The sequence below is a fragment of the Falco rusticolus genome, chromosome 5 (assembly GCF_015220075.1).
Source record: "Falco rusticolus isolate bFalRus1 chromosome 5, bFalRus1.pri, whole genome shotgun sequence".
Classification (NCBI taxonomy): Eukaryota; Metazoa; Chordata; class Aves; order Falconiformes; family Falconidae; genus Falco; species Falco rusticolus.
In genome coordinates, this window is record NC_051191.1 from 78,928,188 (window position 1) to 78,953,443 (window position 25,256).

Sequence of the window (25,256 nt, forward strand, 5' to 3'; positions counted from 1 at the left end):
AGTACGTACAGCTCTTGGAATGGCCATATTGCAGGCTATAATATATTGTAAATAGTATTAAGTCTTTGTCACTACCATTAGCACAGCTGATCATTTAAATACTGCGGTTCTTAAACTAATGTGAGTTTCTGTAACAAGGAAATGTATCTTGGAAAAAAATCTATTACTCTAAAGACCTCTGCTCCATTTTGCAGGACAGTGCATTTTTAAGCAGAAGGTTGGAGAGCAGTATTTGGATGGGATGTGAGAGTTGCAAGGGATAGAAACACATCTACCAGTTTTCTTTTCCCATTGCATTTTTTTCGGTCATCTCATGATCAATATTTAGGGGAATAAAAGATCAATTAATACCTTTCTTCCCAAAGAATATTTTACAAAGTCTTAGAAACACATGGTGTTGACTTTTCCAATTAGTTGAAACTGCTTAGTTGTTTTAAAAAGTACGTCAGGAAAGCAGTGATAGCATAAGCAAAATAAATATTAAATGAGGGGGACAACTATGACTTTCCTTAAGTAACCATGTAATCCCTTTTTTCTTATGGTAACATATTTTCCACAAAGAAGATTCTTCAAGGTTGAATCCTGTACAGTCTACTTCCCTCCTCCCCCCCCCCCCCCCCCGCCCCCCCCCCCCCCCCCCCCGTAGGGCAAATCAAACACTTCACAACATTTTTTGTCAGGAAAGCACATAAAAATTTTTTTTGAATATACCAATAACAGAAAAAGTATATATATTTTTATTGCAACAAGGAGATTTCATTGGTTGAGTGAAATGGCGAGATGTGACGCAAAAGGACACTTGGACGGGTAGAAATGCTGATGTATGCCAAAGCAGGCGTACCAAGAAATGCTGTTGCTATGAGAGAAACAGAGGGAGAGGGAGAGAGAGATAGTGAGAGAGCAAGTTGTGGAGGCCTTATTTTTTCCTTTTGGCTTATAGCAGAGTGACTGCAACATCTCCCGTTGCTAGCAGGGAGGGTTCAGAAGCTTGCGGTGGGTATTTTCATTAGGCTGAGCATTTAGAGGAGGGGAGGAAGACGAGAGAGATGCAAGTCACCTTAGAGTACAAAAGCAATTGGGAAGTAGGAGGCTGTATACACTAAGCCAATGATCTGTGCTATGATAGATATACAAATTAGTACGACAGATGAAGCAGCTTAGCTCGTTATCCACCTGATGGTATTAAGACTTAGAATTCAAAATTACAAAATTGAAATGCACACACACAGAGACACAGACGGACATATATTTATAATGACCCCACCTTTTCATCTTATGAATTATCCAGCTGGGATACCGACGTCTCCTGTGTAACATTCTTAAAGAGCTGCAATAAATTCACCTTGTGAGTCGATTAGCCAGGAAAGGGGGAAAATGATTTGCAGGAAATTTTTTTTTTGTCTCTCTTCTTCGGCAAGGGGGAAAAAAGTTTGTGCTATGAACTTAGCCTAGCAGCTTCTGGAACGTGAGCCAAAAGGGGCAGGAAGTTGTTTTACAATAGCGTTACAGTGATCTGCCACAAATGGAAAAAGCCAAATGTTGGACTCGGCAAAGAGAAAAAACATCCTTCTCCCCCTCGTCTCCCTCCTTTTGCCCCTTAAGAGAGAAAAAGAGGAAGGAACGTTGAGCTAGAAGTTCTTTTTCTCTTTTAATTACTTCTGAGAAGTAATGGAAAGATTATCTGACTTGCATATTCCATGGCAAGCACGAGGGAAAGAAGTATCAAAGGGACGTTTAAAAAAATGCACTTGGTAACTAGCAACGGGACTTTTGGCACAATTCCTTGAGTTTGCTTGAGGTTATGGAGGGGGGATGGGAAGAAGAAAAGCAAGTCCACGCAGTACGTTTTCTTTAAAAAAAGGGGAGGGGGAACGGAGGAGAAACTATATGAAACTTCTTTTTTTTTTAAAGGAAATGTGTGTTGATCCTCTGAAGCTGCATCCTCAGGCATTTGTGGCCCGTCTTTGCAGTCCGATATGTTTTTTTGCGAGTGTGTGTAAGCGCTCTCAATCAAACAGCAATCATGGCAGCTGTTTTTCTTCCAGCACAGCAGTTGAGCTGTCTCGCCCAAATGCTTATCAGCTTTTGACTCGGTGCCAAGATAGTTATAAGGGCCAAGCAGCCTGAGCTTGGCTGTGCAGCTGGTTTAGAAGTAAGGGCATGAGAAAACAAAATCACCAAGTTTTCGTGTCGCATGCAGTATTTACTTTTTCAAATGCCCATTTTCAGCTCGGCGGGGTTGGGGGGTGTGTGTGTGTGTGTGCGCGCTGCAGTTTGGTGGTGCTTGTGGACTGCTTTGCTTCAGAGGGGCGCTTAGCTATGTGTAAATACGAAGAGGAGCCCTCTTCTCCCTTTTAATCCCGGAAGATATTCCCGTAGGACGTCGTCGTGTCCCCCGCCACCCCCCCCTCCCCCCAAGCCTTCACCAGCCGCCCTGCACTGCACAGCACATTGCCATAGCGTGGGTGCGTTCGCATTCCAGCGCAGCGCCTTTCCTCCCCGCTGCTCTTTTTCTCCCCATGTCCCCTCTCGGCAGGGCCGCCCCGTCCCCACCCCCGGGCCGCCCGCAGCCCCGGGGCGGGTGTCGCCGCCTGGCAGGGCGCCGGGCGCGGTGCGGGTGCGGGCCGTGCCTCTCCGCGCCGCTGCGTACGGTGGAAACGAGCCTGCTCACGCAGGGCCGTGCCTCTCTTTCATCATCAGCTCTAGCCCTCTGCGTTTCGCTAGCTCACGTCCTCCTCCTCCTCCTCCTCTTAGCCAGATTGCTCCAGTCGCTCACAAGGGGGAGGCTGGACTCAGGAAAAAAAGGCGGCTGCTGCTGCTCGCATTCCTGCTGCAAGGGCCTCCCCTTCAGACGGCCTTTGCCAGAGCAGAACTTTTAAAAATGCTGCAAATAGGATCTTCTTTTTTCCTCTGCTTTATTTAACCCTCCTCTTCCACCGTCTAAGAGCGGGGCTCGTTTTCCGTCTCTCCTGCGCTGTGCTCGGCTGTACTGTATATCGCAATGTTGAGGTTAAGGCTCCAAGTGTTTTCCCCTCCGCTGATCCTTTTTTTTCTTTTTCCTCCCTGGCTTTTTTTTCCCCTCCGTTAAAGAAATAGATTTCCTTGACTAAGCGATGAATCGGCCTTTGCTAGTTTGTATGCTGTGAGAATGAAGGCTTTTATTTGTCATTTCTCTCCCCCGAGTCTCAGTGCACAGTGCTGCTTATGGAGCAAGCTCCTCGCTCTTGCTGGCTTTCTCTTTAATAGAAACGTATTTTTAAGGGCTTTAGGTATCTGCGCCATGTGAAATAGGGCGGATGATATCCCTCCAAACCCCCTGTAATTTGACCATGGCTGAAATGGAAATATTGGGGGGTGGGGTGGGGAGGGCAGGGGGCTAGATTGGGGTAGGGGGTGCACAGGCTGTTTCGTCCTTGCAAACCTCTCCCCCTGCTTTTCTCTGCTGAGGAGGGAAAAGGGGATGTGCAGTAAAATGCCGTCTCTGGGACAGGTGCCAGCTCCTAGACAAAAGAAGTAAAATAGGCGGTAAAGGGGGGGTGTGGGGGGGTGGGTGGGATGGTGGAATTAATAGCCAACAAAAATAGGAATCGAACATCTCCGAGAGGCAGCACTGGCGAACGCGATGGTGCCTAACTGCCCTTTTTGCCGAGTATTTTCTTAGCGATGGGTGGAAAGCAGAAAGTTGCGGCATACTTTTTATTCTCGTCTTCTCTGCAGACGTTTGAAAGCGTGAAGGGAGGGTGGAGGGTGCCTCCCCCCCCTCCTCCCCCCCCGCCTCCCCCCCCCCCCGCTTTTTCCCTCCTTTCTACTGAATTATTCATAGTGTCAATGGTGAAGCCAGGACTATTAGCATGCATCAGACATGCTGTTTGTCTGTTTGCTAACATTCTTCATTCAAGACTTGTTAACTACCAGACAAGCTTAACACGCTTCTCTTTTTCCCCTCCCCTCCTCTCCTCTCTCCCTCCGTCTCTCCCCCCCCCCCCCCCCCTTCCCTCCCTCCTTCCCTCCCTCCCTCCTCTCGCTTTTCCCTTCCCTTCCCTCCCTTTCATGCCACCCCTCGCAGCCGCCCATTGTTGCTGCCGGGCGCTGGCAGCCGGGGGCAGTTGTGGCAGGGGAGCGGGCGGCGGAGGAGCCGGCGCCGGTTGCTAGGTAAGGACCGCCTTCCCCTCCTCTCCCAGGCCTGCGTGCACTTGCAAGGGCGAGAAATGCCACAGAGCTAGCTCAGTGCCTTCTGCCTGCTTTTCCAGGAGACTGCAGAGCTGCAAGGTGAACACCACCACCACCAGCACCACCACATCGGCGGCTCCCCGAGGCTGGCTTCCCACCCTGCGCAGGGTAAGCTGCTCCCCCACCGCCTTCCCCGCTCCCCCTTGACGTGCACCAGCATTTCGCGTTTGTGTACCGCTACGATGGCGTGAGCGGCGAGTAATTACCAAGTAGGAAAATTAAGTTTCAGAAACTACGTGGGTATTGGCAAATTGGCTGGCGTCTGCCTATTAATTTATTATTAACCAGTAGTACCAGTTATCAGCCCGGCGAGGTTTAGGCTCATTCAGGATGATTGCTTGCTAGCTATTAGGGATGTGATATACTAATATTTGCTATTGTTGCTGGTTTTTAGGTTCTCTTCTCCCTCTCTATGAAGTCTGCCCCTCCCTTTGCTAGTCTGTTTAAAAGCAGCAAGCTTCATTTTCTTAGCAGACAAAGGTCGATCACAGCTTTTATTTCTGAATGCAAATGTTCTAGGACTTGTGCCAGTCTTGCCTTCATTGATTACAATATAGCTTCTTTCTTGAATGGCATTCCCCCTTCCAGTTAAAAAAAAAAATAGGAAGAAGCTCAAGAAAAGAAACTAAGTTGGGTGGTGCAAGTTTTATATTTATTGAATATTTCATTACATTTGAAACATTATTAAACATCCCTGTGCAGAGCAGTTCTAACACAGATGCCTACAAGTATGTAGGGTTTTATGCCATTTGTGTGTGTTACACAGGAGGGTACGTGTTTGCATTTCTCAACTAGAATTTTTTAAGGTAACTGTGTGATGATCTTCAGTAATTGTATCTCATTACAATTACGTTTCCTGATTGTCTTAGCAATGTGAATTTGGACATAAATATTTTCAGGGTTTGTCTTTAAATTTTAGAATACCTGGAATTGTTCAGGATTAGTTTACAATTACCATTTTTATCTTATATTTTTAAAATACTATTTTTCATGGCCTTTAAAGGTCCGTAAGTGCCATAAGTGTATTTTCTTCTTTATCTTACGTGCGCGTACGGGCACATGCTCGTGCACACTCCCACTCTCTTTCTCTTGCTCTTTGGGTGTTAATGAAGGAATTTATTTTAAGTATAATACTTAAATGTTAGAGTAATGCCGTTTATAGTTCAAAGTAGCATGTGGATGTAGATGCACTGAGTTAGGCACAATTTGGCAGATGGTTATACACTTAAGATTTATTACTACTATGAAATTGCCAGACCTATTATAATACTTACTTTGTATTCTCTATATATACAAGTGCATGTGCAAATTAAAGTATTTGGAAATAAATATATTTTAAAGACACTTTATGAGAAAAGTAGTTCTTTCATATATATTTGTAGAACAAATGCTTTCCTCGACACTGAAAAAAATGGAATGTTTATGTAGAATATTTTAATCTTTTCCCTTTAATTTAATTTATGTCCAGGAATTAAAGTAAATAACAAATCTAAATAACTTTGGGGCTTTTTTCTCTACACACCCCCCCCCCCCTCAAAATAATTAGAAAATACCTAGTCCCTTGTACAAAAATAGTTCTAAATGCAGGCCATTGACAGCATTGTATCACAACCATCTCTGTATTGGCATTGCATTTGAACTGTTTTATGGCAACATAAACTGAAACACAACTCATAACTTTAAGTAGTAAAGCAGTATTTATTGGCCGATCACTGTAACATTCTCTGCTTACTTTGAGCTTGAACTGTGTAGATTAAGAAAGGATTTTAGGAACGTATGGCTTGGTGATAGCTAAAATTAATTTCTTTGAAGTACTTTTTAGAGGCCTGTAGTAGCTGCACAGTACAATGCAAGTAAAATGTTAGTTGGGGGTTTAACTTGTAGTTGTTATAAAAGCACAAACTGCTAAACAGTCTTCACTGAGAAATTTCAGAGCACTCGGTGATGTTGCTCCTAGTGACGCTGTATATCTGAGGATTTTTTTTTTCTTTTTTTTTCCTTAGGTTGCAATACTTGTTGGGGTTGTTTTGTTGCGGTGGTCTAGCACTTAAAGGAATATAAGATTGCTTCTGGTGTATTAGTTCATTATTTTGTAGTGGCTTGCTAGAGACGATTGCTGTGAAAGTAAAAGAAGCAGAATTGCCTTATTACTGGTTTATTTCACAGTGAGGATTTCCTATAAGCATGCTGAAGTGAACATAGTGCATAAAGATCATGCGTACGTTAACTGAAGAGAATTAAAATCTGTTCATTAGATTGGTGAATGTCAGGTTTTAAACTTAAAATTTTTTTTAGCCTGTAACTCGAAATACAGCTGCTGATAGAAATACTCAGCTCCTCAGATGAATGCCTTCAGGAATTATGCACATGAGCTACAGCATTTACATTTTGAAAGTATTTTGTGTCGGTCTACCAAGATTCTCATACAAAATGTTTGGTGCATGGAATGAGAAATTAAAAGCATAGACAATACTTTGCTGAATTAAAAGATTTTTTTTATAGCTAGCTAGCATGAAGTTTTGCATATTTTCAGATAATAACCGAGTGAAACACAGTGAAAATAATCATAAGATGCACTGGTTTTGCTCCAAACTCAGCCTTTCTCCCTCACCCTCATCCTCCAAATGGATTTTTATCCTCCAAAAGGATATTTAAGGTGTTGCTGATAAATGAACAGTCTATTATTCTTAAACTCCCACCGATCTTGACTAAAAATATGGCTTTTACTGAATGGTACTAACACAGCGAAAGTGGGGAACGTGAGGGAAAGGTACATACGTTCTAGGCCTGTGAGTAATACAGAGTGCTCATCAGAGAGCACTGCTACGTGCAAGGCAGGGAGCAGCTTGCACTGAAACAAGGGGAGCGTAGAGCGCAGCATTTTACATGGATAGGTGGGTTACGATGTGATGGTTACTTTCAGGGATAGTAAATGGGATGTGCGACGTCCTTATTCAGGCTAAACTTTTTTAAATTAACTGGAATTTTGCCTGGATGAACATTGCTGGATTTGGATCAGGTTAAGGGAGATTTTATTGTGGGTAAAGAAGAGGGAAAAGGGAGGAGGTGGAGAGGAGAAAGGGAATGAAGCAGGAGTTTTCGATGTGGGTGCAGTCCGGAGTTCTCTCTTTGTTGAATATAGAAGATAACGTAAGACTGTAAGGCTGGATTATATTTTGTATGGTTGTATTGGTACAGCACTGCCTTCTCCTAGTACGTGCCAAGTGTTCATAAACATTTTGTATCCACTAAGGATGAATACAAGGAGGACTGGAAGGAATGCCTTGTGTCATCCAGTTTTCTTTTGAGGGAAGAAAAAAAAAGAATAAAAATTTGGGGTGTCTGTGGTGTAATTCACAGCCGCTCAGGGTTTCAGCAGCTCCCTTGCAGGCAGAATGATTTCACTGTAATCGGCCCTCGTCCATGTGCCACAGTATTCCTGTGGTGTGATAAACCTCGGCAGGGCCTTGTACCTCCTACAGCAGCGTTCAAAGTCTCCTGTGCACATGGGCGCTCAGGGCATGGGCAGGCTTGTGATTGTGACACCTTCCCTCAAGAAAATGGAAATACATTCTAATTAGGCATTTTTCCTACTAACTGTATCAGTTGCTCTTAGCTTGAAACAGGTGCAGGTAGTCAGCCCTGCCTCCTCCTCCCCCCGCAATGGCAAGTGTCGTGGAGGTCTAATATATATAACAAAGCAATACTGCCATACAGTTTTAATTTTGATTTATGGCACCTGTGCCTGTCTGAGAAGGAAAAAAAATATTTTAGAGATATGTTTGCATGACTTTGTTTCTCAAATAAGACATACTGTAGAACATGTTTCTTCGTAGCTACATACGTGTTCATACAGCATGCATGCTTGTACAATGCATTTGATTTTCACAAAGATAGGCATTCATTTATTCAGTGTGCATGCAGCTAGCTAGACTTAAAGTTGCAGCCAGAAGACAAAAAGTTGAAATCTGTAGCCAGCTCAATCGACATTCATAAGCAGAGTGATTCCAGTAGATATAAAATGGTGGGGTAGATGTTTTCAAGTGCACAGGCACTTTTGCAAGTCATAAGTTTATACTACTGTAAACTGTACTCGCTGTGCAATCTGTACTTGTTTATGCATTTAACTCCATGCCTGATCCACAGTAGGATGAATTCTGTTGAGTTTGATGGGCTTTGGAACAATCCCCCTCTACCCGGATATTCAGTAACGTAGTATGTATGTACATTTGTGGAATCACTAATAAATCTGGCCTATAACTTCTCACTAATGAGCAAACCTGTTCGTGATTTTCTTAGGAACAATGCAGAAATTTGTCCACAGGTATTTCTGTGCTCACATAGAATATTTCAAATGTCCTAGTGACCCCAGTACTAGTAGGATTTCATTAAAAATGGACTTACTGTCTCCAGAATAGAACATAATTCTGTTCAAGATGCCTTGATTTGTAAGTGGATATGCAGGAATAAAGTGCCCAGAATCAGGCCTTTTGCAGCCTGTCTTTCCAAAAAAAAAAAAAAAAATACACCGTCAAATGTATGATCTCATCATTCTGAGTTGCCCTTTGTAAAAACAGTCTTTTTTTCACAGAAGATTAGTGTTACCACTTGCTTAGTAGTTGTACGCTCTTCCTTCTTGCATACATTTGAAATTTGCTATGCCGTACCTCTGGAAACAAAGGATCTGATCCAAAGGCCTCTGAAGGCGACGGGGGTTTTTCCATCGACTTCAAATGGGATTTGGATTAAGCCTATATACATAATAATTTGCAATAACGATCTGACTGTTATAGTGGCTTTCAGGGTCTTCCACAAAACTTTTCAAAACTCTTATAAAAATTGTCCAGGAATGGTACTTTGAAAGACATGTCTAAGCATTGGTCATGTTTTATTAAAAAAAAAAGGGGGGGGGGGCACCTCCAAAGAGCTTCATCTCACTGATGCTCCATATGAGAGTTTTATGAACTAAAATAAAGAGTGAACGCTGGTTCCATATTTGCTATGTAGTTGGTGCATTACCTTATGCATTCTTTATTTAAATTAGGGCAGTATTTTTGGAAAGAGTCTATAGATTTAAGATGGCAGTGTACTGCTTATTTATTTTTACGCACATAAGTTTAAATTAACCTCAACTGTTGTATCCTGTTATCTGCCAAAGAAAACATTTAGCTCCTGTCCAGTCTCTCTGGAGTTTCAAACTGATTTGCTCTTTTTAAACTTGTTAAAACACAAACAGAAAAGTAAACTTATTTGGATGAAAATTTTGCAAAGAGGAAGGAAGAAGAGCTGAGGAAAAATTATTTTATTACTATAAAAACCAATATACCTTCATTAAATATTAATTAAGTAGTAATTTTCTGTAGCCTTTGATGGATTGTGTTTGAATTGCTGACTGATATTTTGTAACACTTAAAATCTGAAGGTACACTTAGCATATTGCCCTTGTATTCAGATACCTGAATACAGATATGTTTACTGTGGCATTCATTCAGCTCCTGAAATTCTTTTGTCAATGAAAGCAGACATTTCCAGAAGGCGAAGGCAGCTTCAGTTTTAATAATGGAAGAGAACACGTGGTTTTATAACTACAGACACAAATATTTTTAGAATACCAAATTAGAAAAAATAGCATTGTTTGAAAGTGGTCTTGTTTCCTTTATTGTCCTCTGGTGTTTTTTTTTTTTTTTTTTCTTGTTTTAGGTAATTTCAAAAATAGAAAATACACTGGAAATAGTTGATCTCAGGAGCTAGAAAACAAGAAGCAGCACCATCAAGTCTATTTATTTTAATGCTAGAGGGGGCAGGCAGTGGCACTGAGTAGCTTAAATACGTGATAGCGTTTTTGTGTTTTACAACCATAGTAGGCCAAGATACTTCACACTGAAGTTAATTCATCAGAGAGAGAGGTCAGTTTGGGGTTTCTGTAAAGGTGATACACTTAATACTGATTTTTCAACAGAAGTTATATTATTCTTTCTAATACGTTGTTCACAGTAACTGGTCTTACAGAACTGCAGTAGACAGGTGATAGAAAAGACTTTGTTCTGGCCAGAAGATAAAGCTGTAGAAGAATTAATTTACATTTTCATCTGCAAAATGTGATAACTAGGAAGAAGTTAGACATGTTTACAGTGTTGTTACTTGTTTCAGTTTAGGAAGTACTGTGCTGGTGAACAGAAAGCTTTGACATCGACTTTTAAATGCATCGGTGATCTTTTCAGAATTAGTCTTCCTTTTTATTGGAACTCGCTGTGCAAAAGGGTATGGAAGCTATTTGATTGCATTCAAGAGATTTTGATCACTTTATTTGTTTTGCTACCCATACACAAAGCTGTGGTATATTTACTTCTACATTTGTATATACAGCAAGTATTATTTTCAAAAGATTTTGGTCTTTGATATATCATTCTTTTTTCTCTCTCTTTTTTTTTATTTTTATTTTTCTCTCTGGTTGCAGATTCTTTTTTTTAAAAGGAGAGTTCTCATTATATTTTTTGCTACCTTTGGCAGATGAGATGTATTGTCTTACTTGTCTATAGGAAACAAAATAGTATATCCAGTCCTGAGACAGTGGAAGGTCTCCCACAGGTATCAGAGAGTTTGGGATTATACTCTCAAGCCAAAGTACCGCTAAATGAAAAACCTTATATAGGAAGCCTGAACTCTTAAAGTGTATTGAAAGAACGCTGCACTCTGTGTGTAGCAGACCTTATGGACTTACGAAGTTAGCTTTTTACCTCCTTACTTTGTCTACTTTAAACCAAGGAGTGTTGACAGTCTTACTTTCTTGTTTTAAGGGACACAGCACTGGTATTCTTCATACTCCAGCATGCATTTATGAATTGCAGGGTGTGTGGGAGGGAATTGATCCCAAAATGGATGGAAACTCTGTTACAGGCCCAAAGGGTATGCATGTATAAATTTTGCTGCAGGGGTTCATCATGGGGTTTGGTTTTGTTTTTAGTGCAGTGTGAAGTATAGAGATTTTTTGGTTGCTTAGTTATTACGTGAATAAATCATTTACATTTTAAAATCTATTTTTATTAGTAACCATTTTTTTAAAATAGTTTTCCAACTCAGTCTGTTATGAAGATAGTTACCAGGTTTTAATTGAAGGTTATACATTTCTCATTCTATAATTATTATAGAAGGAGGAATTAACATGATCACATGGAAATTTTGTTTCTTAAATGGAGATTTACATTGATGGATTGAAGGTTTAAGGTGCAGATTTACATTTAAATTACATATTACATGACATTTACATTTTAAATTATACTAAACCAATTATTTCTACTGTCTCCTTGGTGCCTTCTGAATGTCTCTATAAAATTATTTCATTTAAAGTATAACCCACTCTAGTAGATACATATATGTATGTTTCACATATGAGGTAAGCGTATTTTTTGTATGGATGCATTCCTATTTGGTGTAAATAAAAATGAGGTTAAACATGTAATATTCACGTGCACACATTTAAGATGCTATTTAGTACTTTGTTTAGAGTGGCAATTACTTTCTTCTCTGTAACACAAAATGCTCTCAGGGGGTGGTGGTGGTGAACAGGATAAAAATGGGTAACCATCAGGCGCTTGTATTTTTTGCTCCAAAATGTTTTCAGGAGTCAAAACTTAAACTTAAGGCAAACAGCTAGGGAAGTGCTTGGCGGCAGATACAGCCAGCTGGGAACAAGGTGGTCTACACTTTCTAGAAATAGGGGATTGATCAGTGAGAGGGAAGCAAGCTGCAAGGTGGTTGTACCTGTTGTAAAGAGCAGGCCAGTGTGGCAGTCAGAAGTGACAACAATATGGTTATAACTTTCTGAGGATACTTTCACGCTTATGGAAGGTACTGTATATACACATCTGTATGTACTTGCTGGTGAATATTTCTTCAGCCTGTAACACTGCAGTCCTCATCTTGCCATCAGTTTTAGTGAGTTCGAAGGAACTTAAAGTATGAGTGTAATTCTCTTCCCAAAATAGATTTCTTTACACTGTCAGTTGGATATGGCTGTTTTGCACCCATATAAGGTTCTGGGTTGGACGCAGAAGCACTATAATTCCATTATTGTTAAAATAATTGCGGCAAGCCTTTCAACTTTTGATGCCTGCCGAGCTGAATACATGAAAGTATACACTTGCTTGGTGGTGGATTGAACTTCAGGTGGAAAAGGAGGGTGAGTGAGCCAGTATCAAATCCCCGAATTTTGAAACTTTCCTTGTCATCAGTATGTTCCGCCTGAGTTACAATGTAACCTAAAATACAGATTTACTGAATGTTCAGCAGGAAGAGCTAACAAGCTTTCATGAAGATGAATCTGTGAAAAACCTGGCCTATGTCTTAACTGTGTAAATTAGTTTTAAGGTCGCAAATAGTGGGAGAACAAATAGAAAAGTCTTGCAATTCACTTAACATCAAGAAATCAAGCTGAAAAATTACTTTGCTAGTGCACTTTCAGACTGTGTTACAGCTCTGTGTGAGCATTTTTGAAAAACACTTCCAATGAAAAGGTTTATCCAGGTGATCAATAGCTATGTTTCACATTACTGTCTAGTGGGCATTACTTCTAATGGCAATTAAAAAAATAAAGCCATTCTTCACAGAGTGAATTTCATCTCTTTGCAGATGACTAATTCAAGGCCTACATAGAGTTTAAGTCCCACTCAAACGATACAGCTTTTTTCTGTCCTTTATGTACCAGGAGGTACTACTACTGTAGAAGCCACTGGGAGAAATACTGGGTACAAAGAATAATTTTTATTGTGCCATTGAAATCACTGGGGTTAACTCTTTCTGATCAAAATAGTCTGCAGTCCTGAGAGTTTTATCTAGTCACTTTTCTATCCTTTAACATAATATCCTTTAATCCGTAAAATATGCATCTTAGACATGCTGTTGTCTAGAAATTAGACCTTGATGAAGTATTGATATGTGGGAGTGGTGGTGCTCTTGTCTGGAAAAATGAGTTAAGAAGTTGGGAGATTCTTTTACACTCAGCCTTGGGTGTAACAGTAAGAGCCTCTTCCAGTTTCCTCTTCCATCTCTGCCTCAGCACCTCCCCTTGTGAGTTGGAGGTAACCCTGACGTTGCTCGTGGGATTTCTTCTGTGAGAAACAGTTATTGTCTGAATAAACCACGTATAACATACATGTGGAGAACACTGAGCTGAGAAGGGAAAAGTTGTGGACTGTTTTGAAATGCAATGCCTACAGAATTTGAGGGGTTAAATACTGCTTTGTGCAAGACCGCATCTCATAGTCTGGATCTGTGTTGCAGCTGCTATTCCAAGTCTTTGACTTCCTTTGAATGGAGACTTTCACTCATAGCTTTAGGAGGCAACTCCTCTGCCTTGCAAGATTCGGTAGCATTCTTTACCGAAGTGGAAGGTTATGTGCTCTCTTGCTTACCTGCCATGAGGTATGTTTCATCACCACCATCTTGTAAATTAGTCGCTCTGTTTTATGCATTCATAAGTAATAGCAGAGATTGCACCACACACAGCACCTGCATGGATATAACCCAAATCGAAGTCTAAGTCTGATCAGAACAGCTCAACAGAAAGATGCTGTGAAATTGCCTGGTCTGTTGCCCTTCCAGTTTAGGATTCTGCTGTACAAATAATTAAAATCCAGTATGTTGATAGTATCTTAAGATTGTGTGGGGAAGTTAATTAGATCATTGACTAAAAAACAAAAAAAACCCCACCAAAACCGAACCCCTCAAGCCTTTATAGAATACTAAACAATGACCATGGTAACTAAAACTTACAGATCATAAAATTTTATGTGCTCCTTGCAGGATAGAAAACGGGGAGGGAACTTTTTAAAATAAAGACACTGATATGTTTTAGATCTTCTGTTTGCTGACTCTTTTTTGTCTGATTATTCCATTCTTTTTATCCTCCTGATTGCCTGAATGTAGGTGAGTTTGCAGTTTATTTCTTTTTACAGCAACCGATCCTCTGTATTAAGAGTTTAGTTTCTACAAGACACGCAAGTGTGCCTGGCTCGTGCAGCATTGGCATTGTGTAGCAAATTACAGTCAGCTCAAGTGAGCAGGCTTTCTCCGTCGCCCTGTCTATAATTTTCGTTCTCATCAAGGGCACAGCTACACTGGAGAGTGCCCCAGACACACACGTGATGCACAGAGTTGGGAAGCAGACGAGGATTTGACCGAGTGCAGAGAGCCACACTGGTTCCACCATGTGGACAGCTTCAAGCCAGCTAAAAGCTGTACTGACTGCTTCAGTTACTGCAGAAGGCTGTGTTTTAATGGGTACTGTAAAAACTGTTTGGGTGGGTGTGTCATGTCCCCCCCTCCCAAATTTTTAATAAGCGTACCTGTGAGAATCAAATCATGCAGATTCTTATGCATAGGGCTTACTTTTGCAGCCACCCACTGGTAGTTCCAGACTGTGTAGCTTCCATGTCCTCTCCACCCTCCTCCTGCTTCCCCTCTCCTCTTACCTGCAGCTGGTAAGGGCTGTGTGAAAAACAGTGCTTTGAACCAGAAGTGAAAATAACAGGAGTCCTACAGCCAGAGATTTCTGAAATGTTTCCTAGTAATCCTCTGCCCAATTTAGGAGCTTTATAGCCTGGTTATTAATGGTGCTGAAAATCTTCGGGTGAGTGCTGCTGGGCTCCATGTATGTTCTAGTGCTTGTGTTTAGGTGTCTCCAGCTGGTTTGTGAGTGCTTCTGGTAACCAGTCATCTTATATTCTAGTTACCCGCAGTATGAGAACACTTCCAGTCCAAGCTGTATGTAGGCATCCTGAGCACCAAGGAGTGTAAGCTGGCCAGGGTAGGCAGTTTCCCTCTTCAGTTTACAGTATCATTTGAGATTAAATGGGAGAAACTAGTGTGATCAACCTGAGGATTAAAAGAGAAGGGACAAAGGTTCTAGTTTGGACAGTTAAGTTGAGCAGGGTTTGTAACTACCTAAATGGAGTATATGCTGCAGTTTTTTCATGCAGTTTGCACAAGTTTTCAAAACTTCTGTTTTATTTTTGGGTTTTCACCACTCCTTCTTTATTCTTCAGGTCAGTGCCCATCCAGTCTCCAAAATTACTGGTAGGCAAGGCTATGGTAGTAGGAATTGTTTTGGCTTGTGCCTCTCCTCTGTAGTCAGTACCTGGTTTTGGCTGATGCTCAGATCAGAGAAGACAAAATGAGAAGTCCCCCTTTCCTTCAGCTCGGCAGATGGTATGCTCAAAATGATGAGCAAGTTACAGCAAACTGAAGCAAAGACCTGGGAACTCGTTGTGTCACAGACAAACTGACATGTTTTGAATGCGCTTTTTGAAAATGGGTGTTGATTGCCCTGGGAGTTTGTCAGAGATGATGAGATCTGCAAGTCCGCTGGAAATCTTGGTTAGCAATAAAATCAATAGTAAAACAATGTTTCAGTCTGTAGTCTCAGTAAGTCATTTCTTTAAATCTAACTCTTCTCCAGCCTGAAAACTTTTTTTCTGTTGGTTTTATTGAAAGACAGTATTTGAATAGTAAGTCATTGTTGCAAAGATTTTTGTAAGAAGCCCTTCCAGTAACAAAACTCTAAACAGCTTTTTTTTCCTTTGTGTCTGATTAAAAAAAAAAAGGGGGGGGAGGGGGGAGGAATTTTAAAAAGATACATTTTAATGCTACCTTGCAATCAGCAAAAGGTTCATCTTTAGTATGGAATATACATGTTACAGACCTTGTTTTAAATGGAAGCCAATTTTTGAGTATATATTTTATTTTATTCTTTTTCTTACTGTGGATCTTCTGCTGCAAATAATGTGGTCACTTGTACCTCTGTGACAGTTTTGCTAAGAGTAACGCCATGAGGCATTAAACCTCTCCCTAAAAGTATCTGGGCACTGGAAAACAGTAATGACATAAAAAAAAATATTTTTTTTGAGAAACAGAGACAGAGGGGAAAAATAAAGACAGCTGGGTGAAACATGTCTTTCTTTTGATTTTAAGAGTTTATATTTTATTTTTTCTAGTAATTAAGGTGCATTTTTCTTTTTAGGAACTAAAAATGCATCATTTTGACTTCTGGTTTGAAAAAGCAGAAGCCTTAAGTTTGCATATTCTGCAAGCTTTCATTTTTCACTACTATATTAATTTTGTATGTCATATTTTAAATTTTAAATTTTGATGTTGAAATCAATTGCTTTTGTAAATTATTCTTTAAAAAGGAGAAAAACCTGTATTTCAGTGCATTACATTTTACATAAAGTAAAAGACATGATTCCATGGCTGCTTCTGGTGAAAGAAAAGGTGCAATAGCTTCTGTAATTGCAGCATCAGACCCTGAGTAGTTGTCTTTATAGCAGCATTGCGATGGTGCAGATGTTGCCAGCACTGTAGTTTTTAGCAGGCTTCTGTTGTCTTAAAAGGTGAGAGAAGCTGCTATAAATAAATAACTATGATTGATTGTATTGTTGCTAGTGATTTTTTTGGAGTTACTACAGAAGTCGGTGTGCTTTGGGTTTTTTCTTCCATCTTAAATGCTATACCATTTAGTATACCTTTATTTAATTTGTCTCATCAGTGACACAGTCTCTTCAAGAGCTCAAGCTTTAGATTAAAATGTAGTTCTCAGGCAGAAAGAAACTGCAGTAAAAGTAGTTGTACTACTAGTTCATCCTATGATTAATAGCAAGAGTTCCTTAGAAGTTAGTCTTTGATTTCCTCTGTTTAATTGTAGCCCTAAGTGAAATGGGTTTTTGATTTATAGAAAATGCAAAATTGGGTACAGAAAGTTTTAAATTACAGTAACAGTAAAAAATTTCCCACAATAATCATCCCATATTGTTTCAATTCAAAAGAGCTAAGGCTTGATTTGTGTGGGAAAGAAGCCATAGCAGCCAAGTTCCACATTTGAAACTGGGGAGAGGGGAGGATCAATTACCCTCTTTTGAGGGTATAAAAATATGCCTGAACTTCACTATGTAATAATTTTATCATATATTCCCTCTCTGGAAGGGTGCATGCTAATTAATTAATTTAGAATAGTTTTTTTCTTAGATGGATACCATGTAAAAGTAGAAAAATTGTGTTAGGACATGCAAGAACACTGGTAAAAAAAGCAGAGGCTTTAGGAAAAGTGATGGCTTGTAATCATGATTGAAAATTAATCTTTTTTTCATAATATTTGCATTATACAAAATGGTTCAGTATATTGTTAAAGTTTTAATAACCCTAGTTTAATAACAGTAACTTTAATAACAGTAGTTTAATTCCTAAACTACTTTTTGGAAGTTCTGCATGGCTGATCTTGCTTTTGCTTCACCATGTTTATGTTGACTCTTTCTTTCCTTAAGAGTGCAGTTGAGATGTATGTTTACAGCACTAATCCTAGATGTTGAAATTCTAGATAGTTAAAATATATTCAGTGTCATTGAAGCTATCCTGAGGGAAATGACTTCGCTTTAATTGGAGCGAGACCAAATTCTGCTCTGTTTACAGGGGTAAATGCTGAAAAGTGCTATTCTGACCCATGGAGGTTTACATCTGTGTTCCTGAGAATGAGTTTTGGTCTTTCATGTTTGTTTTTCTGTGTACCACAATACAGTTTAAAATAATCTTGAAAATAATAATGCAGTTGTTATTTTCTTGTCTAATTTGTAGATTTTTAAAATCCTGCTTCTTCACAGTCTCTCCTCACATACAGTTTTTATTTTGGACAGACTGAGTTTACAATTTGAATATAAAATGCTGCGTCTACTCCCATTTGATTTGGCATCACCAAAATTTAAAATTTAAACATAAAGTGTAGTGTTGATCCATTTATAAGCATTTTCAAATTGTACTGCACTTCTTGGATAATTTATTGTAGTAACATTTTAAAGTCAGGTGAGCTTTGCTTTTGTGCTGTAGTCTGACAGTTTAATCAAGATACAAATTTAGAAACAAATCAGCACTGTCTTTTATATAGTGCCTCTAAATCCATGATAATTGGTACCAGACCTTGGTAAAAGAAAAGGATCGCCGTTTCATGCTACCAATACCAGTGGGTGTTGCTCCACAGCTGCATCATATAAGAAGAGAAGATGCAAGAAAAATTAAAGGATCCCCACATGCATTTTTCTGTAATATACCTTTTCCAGAGTATGAAGCTGATGGAAAATTCCCTTGAATTCAGTGTGTTAGCCTGCTGTAAATAGTGCCATATGTTCCGCACACTTTAACTCTTACCTTTTGATAGCACTGGACAGTTTTTAAGTCAGCTTTCTTTACTTTGTAGTTTTGAAACATTTAAAAAAACCTGAAAGCCTGTACTGAATAAAACCAGATCAGGGCGGGTAGAATGAAAGTGCTGCTGGTGTGTTTGCATGGTACTGGTGTAAACTGGCTGACTTTAGACTCTCTGTGAAGGCCTGTTTCGGGTAGTTTTGTCATGTCAGAACGTACCTTGCAGTGTGAGCTGCAGTGCAGGTTACATTCTTGCTGTCTCCGTGTTGTGAGGGTTTGTGCTCAGCTAGAGCATATACGAGCTATAGACTGAGGCTGTATGCTCTGGCAGCACAGATGGAGTATTCTGTCATTAGGACTGTTTGTTGCCTGTTGGAACACACAGCATATTTCTACCGTGGCATCAACAGTTTCTAAGAACTGAGGTCAAAATAAACAGGTTGCAGTTGGATACAGGAACAGTCTGGGAAACAACTTAAAATTCCCTGTTTAGGCATAAGCATATTCCTAGATACTTGGATAAAAAGGCATTTTTATAGCTAGGGCTCTTCTTAATTTATGCTAGTGTAAACAGATTAGCATAGATTTGCAGGGGTATACAGTTAGTAAGTTTTCTATGGATATTGGCATATGTAGGCAAAATTTACCTTATTTTAAAGAAATAAGCAAATTTAAGCACAATAATCTTGCACTATTTCTCCTACTATTTGTAGTACTTTAGCAAAGTGAAAGTGATGTCATCATGCACATTTAAAAAATACGTATTTTAATGAGGCTTCAGTCTCCTCTGCAAGCGAGGATGTCACTAATTGCACCAGTGTATGCTGTCCCTTTGAAGTCGATAGGATGCTTTACAGGAGTGAAGCCCCAGTGCTGACAGACAAGCTCTGGCAAACCTCCTTGAAGTGGTTTGAGTTGCTACTGCCCCAAACTCCCTGCTCCACCCTTTCACTGGGGATTACCGATTCCTCAGTAGAATCTGCGGAAGGGAACGTGTACCCACACTTTAGCTGCTTCATTGCAAACCCACAGGTTCAGCTCAAACCCTCCAAAATGCATCAGTTTCTGCTAAGCTGCTGCAGCGTACCTTAGGTCTACATTTGCTGATTCAGCATGGAGAGTCGTAATCTCCAGCAGCTAGGTGGAGCAGACCACTGAGAAAAGTGACTTCAGTGTCTGAGGGCAACATTCACCAGAGCTCAAATGTCACTGTCCCTTCCATCATGGGTAAGTACGTACAGGATCAACCCATATATAGATTCAAATTCCAGGTGAAATCCTGGCCCCGGAGAGGTGAGCGGAGTTTTAGCCAGGGGTATCAATGAAATCAGGAGTTTAACTGTAGTGTTTAAAAAGCCAGCAAATTTTAGCAGAACAGGACAAAGACTTCTGATGATTTTGGTTTGAGATGTAGATTTGCTTCCTGACGGAATCAGCGACAGTCACTTCGAAAGGTTTACTCATATTTACCTAGTCACAGTTCATTTATAGCTAATGTAACTCTCTTCTGTTTATTGAACTGCAAACACATAAATGCATAGCGAGCTGCTAGAAGTTAGAAAATGTTCTCGTGGGATTTTTTTTTTCTGGTGGGAGGTTAAATGTAGTTCAAGTTTCAGTGGTTAAAGTTAAAAAACAAAGTTGTTTTTTGCTTTTTCAGAAATGAAACACTATTGAGCTTTATGGCATGCATAATAGTAAATAACTAATATGGATATGTGTAATGGTAGTAGTGAAAAGAGGTGTCGAGAATTAAGAAAATTTATAAGACTAATATTGAAAGAAGTGTTCAATTCTTTAAAAGAAAAGAGTGAGAAAGAAAGCTTCCCCAAATTCTTCCTTGCTACCAGTTTACTGCAGTTGCCATTCTTATTTCCCATGTCATGAGGAGTCAGTGGTCCATATTACAACCAGAGTAATAATGTTACCATCCCTTCTTACCTTCTGTATGCTTCTTCCTTCCACTACAGTGACAGGGAGAGAGCACTCCTAGAAAACTTTTTTGTGTGGGCCAATCTTTCTGTCTTCACCAGGTTTTCTTTGTTCTTGTTGCTCTTCTCTGTATACCCCTACACACAGTACGTACGTAGTAAGTTTTTTTCCATCCTTTAAATGACATGTCTTGTATATCCTTCTTCATCCTAATCCATCATCTCTTTCATACATACAAACAGCTTCTCCAAGTCTTAAGCTCTTTGCTGACTGTGGTGCAGCTGGGAACAGTGCCCCCCCCTCCCCCCCCCCCCCCCCCCCCCCCCCCCCCAAGTTGGCTCTTGGAGCCCACCGCAGATGGTCTGTACCTCATACATAATAAAGATATTTTTTTTTCCTTCTGCAGCAAGTTTCTATGAATGTAAGAGGCAGACGCTCTGGCAAGCTTAGACCTGTGTTTTTATATTTTTTCCAAAGTGAGCCTTGGGGGACTTGTTTGCCATAGTTTGGAACCCCTTAATAGCTCATGGAGCTCAGTAATATCTTGGTGCCAGAAGCAGGAACCTGACTTGATTTTTTTCTTGAAGAAAATTATATACATTAGTAAAGTGAAGTTAGGGCACAGCTGGACAAGGAAAAGAAATTGAGCAAAAGCACTCCAAGAACTGATGGAAATCAGTTGCTTTAGGAAGGTGGTCTTCAAATAAAAGTGTAGCAGCGTTGTACTAACAGTGTTTTAGAAGTGCTTTGGGCTGGCCTGTTATAACTGTATTTCTTACTACTCCTAGTAAATTTTTTTTCAGTGAGTTCACTCTGCACTGTTTTCAGACTTGAATAATACAATCGGTGTACCAAAATATACCCAGGACCTCATGTAACAGCCAGATGATGAACATGTGAAAAAAATGTCAGATTGTTGAAGTTCTAGGTAGCTCAACACTTACTTCTCAGTTCCTTCATATATTGTTGAATCTATGTTGTTATGCTCTGTGTTATAGTAGTTACAAAAACAGGTACATGTGTGGAGATCAGTTTCATGGGTCTTGCTGTGCATGTGCTTTGATTTTGTGTTAGGTGTGGAAGCTGCCTGCCTGTATAGGGCTGTTCTTGATACCCATGGTGTGCTTTCGGATCTCAAAATGTAGAAGATACGCAGGAGAAAAATAATGGAAATACATTTACACCAGCAGTTTTAGCAGCTGATTTGCCCCCATGAGAAAGGATATGTCAAGGTCAGATATGGAGTTGTATTTTTTGAAAAGGTGAGGGGAAAATGTCCTGAGTTTAATTTTGTTCATGATGAGGAAAAAAATTTACAAGGTATTTTTTTGTTCCTTCTCTGTTTTGCATGATGTTACCATAGGAGGGTTACTCATTAGATAGTAACAATTACAGTTCAAAATCAACTCATGGCTTTCAGAGTATCTGCTAATATACTTCGGCTTTCCAGTGCCTGAAACTGATGGCTCTTCAAGAAAAAAACTACACTAGTGTTAGATAAGACCCTTGTGAGGTCTGAAGAGTGTCATGGTGAGGGCTCCAAGGAGTGAACAGAGCAAACCAAGCTTCGTGAGAAAAGCCTAGCTCCAGAAAGCATGCCACATCAACAACACAGAATGATCATAGGCTCATATCTCCAGTTGGAGAGGACCTCAGGAGGCATCTAGTCCAACCTCCTGCTCCAGGCAGGGTCAGCTGTGACATCAGGCCGGGTTGATGAAAGTTTCATCCAGCTGGGTCATGGTGGCCTCCCGCCATGGAGGCTGTGCAGCCTCTCTGTGCAGCCTGCTTGACTGACCTCACGGCAGAAAATTTTTCCTTATTTCCAGACTGAACTTCTCATATTTCAACTTCTGTCTGTTGTGTCTTGTTCTCCCACCACACCCCACTGTGAACAACCTGGCTCTGACTTCTCAGTAACCTCCCCTGAGGTACAAAAGGCTGTCGGCCAGAGCCTCCCCTTCTCCAGGCTGGGTGGGCGCAGTCCCCTCAGCCCCCTCTCACAGGGCTCATGCCCCAGCCCCTGCGCTGCCCCGCAGGGCCTCCACCTTCACCTGCCTTGGTGGCACTCAGCCAGCTGAGGGGTGACACAGAAGGCCTGGCTGGCTGGGGCGGTCACACGCAGATCCACGAGATGGTGGTAGCCAGGACAGGCTTCGTGGCTGCTCCCTCCAAGCCGCCTGAGGCATGCGGGTGTTCTTGCTGACGCTCAGCTAGAGGCATTGCCCCGAGCTGATGCTGTTGGCTGGCCTAGCCTTGGCCTTTACAACAGGTTCCAGGTTAGTAGCGTTGCATTACTAATTTCAGGTATTAATTCAGAAAAATATCAGCCTGGATTCAGTATATGACGTAGTTTAAATGCTGTAAGATGTTAGAATGCTGTAGAGTTTTACTGAGCTGGGTGGTTTTTGAGCTGCTGGGATACATGCTGTAAGCAAAAAACATGAGCGTTAGAGATATACTTAGTCTTAAAGATTGATAAGTGCTTTGTAATTGCATAACTGCAGGAGCCAAAGCTTGAAGAACAATGCTAAATGTCATGAAATTTGTGATTTGATTTTAAAATTAAGCAACACTGATCAGATCAAGAGTCTATTGCTTTTGTAAAGCAAATGTTCCTCTGAGAAGGGCTTTTTCAAATAGTGAACCATGTCTGTAAAGTTCAGAAATGATAGCTGCTATTGTGTGCTCATCTGCTTGGCACAGTAATTAAAGTATACACTAATGCTCTTAAGACATGCATTTAAAAGTATGGATTGAAATTAATCACGCTGCGACTATATAAATTGCTTGCTGAGTACAACAACATATATGTTGCTATAGAAAGTTGTATGTTTGTGTATTTTACATGGGTACAGTTACACGTAGTATTTCACATATTTAATTTTATTACAAATAGTTTCAATATAAACAACACATTTAATTTTATTAAATATACATGGGGTTCTAATTACATATTTAACCTGTCTGGGACAAGTGTTTTTAAAGGTAACTCCTGCACTGTATTAACCACTAAAAATTAAATTGTCAGAATGCTAGAATACCGCTCAAGGAGCCTTCGAGCTGTCCACAAGCATCTGTGTGAGCAGGGCAACAGGAATTCCTGTCTCTGCAAGATTTGAATCATCCAAGATGACTAGTTTCCACATACATACTGCAGATGGGGATGAGTCTCTCACAGCACACCAGGCTTGGCCCCTCTCTTGCCAACTGCAGAATGGATTTTTGCCGAGAGACGAGCTTTGTGGAGGAAGCCCTTCTCCAGTTAAAAAGCGTGATAATTCTTCAGCCATTAATTAGTTTTATCTTAGATTTAAGCTTGCGACGTTTATTCCGTCTCTGCTTTCCTGAAGGCTGCACAGTGTCCTTGAGAAATCTCCAGTGTGAATCTGCAGGCTGTGAGGTAGTGCCACTGTCTTGTAACATGGTTACTCTTCATACTAGAAAACCTTTGTAATAAATAATCTGCAAGACATTTGAGAAACCGTTAATGTTACTCCTATACTGGACAATTCATCAGATCAAGTTTACTCTGTTATTTTACAGACTACGTGACTTGTAAGTCAAAAAGCAGGTGTCTGTCCTTTTCACATCACTGAAATGCATGCAGCGTACAGTTCAAAACAATACTGCTGTCCTGCTTTACAATGCAGATACCTTCTTTTCTTTTACAGTCTGTCTCACTGTATAGAGAGCAGTTGGAAGTACATGTGCTCACTGCTTGATCTGTTGCTTTTTCTTCATGGTACAGTGCAGTCCTGACAAAGACTGTCGTTCTGTGCAGTGCGATCACGAAGCTAATGGATTAAGATAGAGAAGTATCTAGCAGCGTGTTGATAAAAAGGACACAAAAGGAATAAAATTGTTGTATGGGGAATTGTTTGGGAATTGCCGCCTTTGCGAAGTTAAAATTTATGCACTAAAAATGTCTTGTTCTTCCCTGCCTACACTGTGGTACAGGACCCAATTTTTGAAAATGGATGTTTCTGTAAAATTGATTTAAACTCACTTCTGTACATACTTCTTTGTATGTTTTGAGTGCTAAATGAAATGTTCAGGCAGCCTTTCTTTTACACCTAATATTGATGATCCTGCCCAAGAGTTACAAAAGCAGAAAGAAGAACACCCTAACAGACATTTACTGCCTTCAGTTGATACATATTTAACATGTTTCTGCATGGTGAAAGATTTTTTTTCTTTTTTTTCTTTTTTTTTCAGTGTATCAGCCTGGATGTAGTCTCCTGGTACGGAGTGTAAAATTTGCAGCAGAAGTACAGTTTAGCACTGAAAAAGCTCTTCCTCATCTGAACCATCATTCAAAATGCAGGATGAAAGTAGCCAAATAGAAGTTTTCTATCACATTGTCTGGAGGATTCCCAGAACATTCTTCGGAAACCTGGGGTAAGATTAAAAAAAAGGACAACTTAGTTGTAAAGTAGAAGCTGATACAAAGTGTGAAAGTATAGTTCTAGGGCTGAGAAGATACTGTTTGCGCATTGACCTTTACGCTGAAACATCTATAGGAGCAATTCCATGTAAGAAAATTTCAGTGCAGTATTTGTTCAAATAATGGAAAAAGAAACAACAATAAGCTTAAATAAGCCAGGATTATATGTATATATATTTGAAGAAATGGGCTACTGTTTAAAAATGAAAGCATATGTTATGTTTTCTTTATTCTTTTGGTAATATATATCAAAGTACAGATATGTTTAATTACAAAAAATAAGTTTCAGTCTAAATATGGAAATTATGAATTGCTGAGTAGTACAATATATTTTGGCTTGCTTAGCTCCTGAGAGCTGAAGTATTTGCACTGGGTATAGTTAATGTCATTGCCTTGTTCTGAAGTGTTTCTGTTTCGTGTTCAGGAGTGGTATCTATTGTCTTATATTTGGTGAATTAAAGTC

At 40.1% G+C, this 25,256-nt stretch overlaps 1 long non-coding RNA gene across 1 annotated transcript in view; it reads left to right on the top strand.

Annotated features, from left to right (window-relative positions):
• Positions 1-4,026: 4,026 nt before the first annotated feature.
• Positions 4,027-25,256, top strand: part of LOC119149431 — an 82,245-nt gene continuing 61,015 nt past the window's right edge. Inside the window, exons 1-3 of the long non-coding RNA XR_005104688.1 lie at positions 4,027-4,152; positions 4,251-4,338; positions 24,565-24,747. This is a non-coding gene — a long non-coding RNA (uncharacterized LOC119149431). The remainder of the gene's footprint in view (positions 4,153-4,250; positions 4,339-24,564; positions 24,748-25,256) is intronic.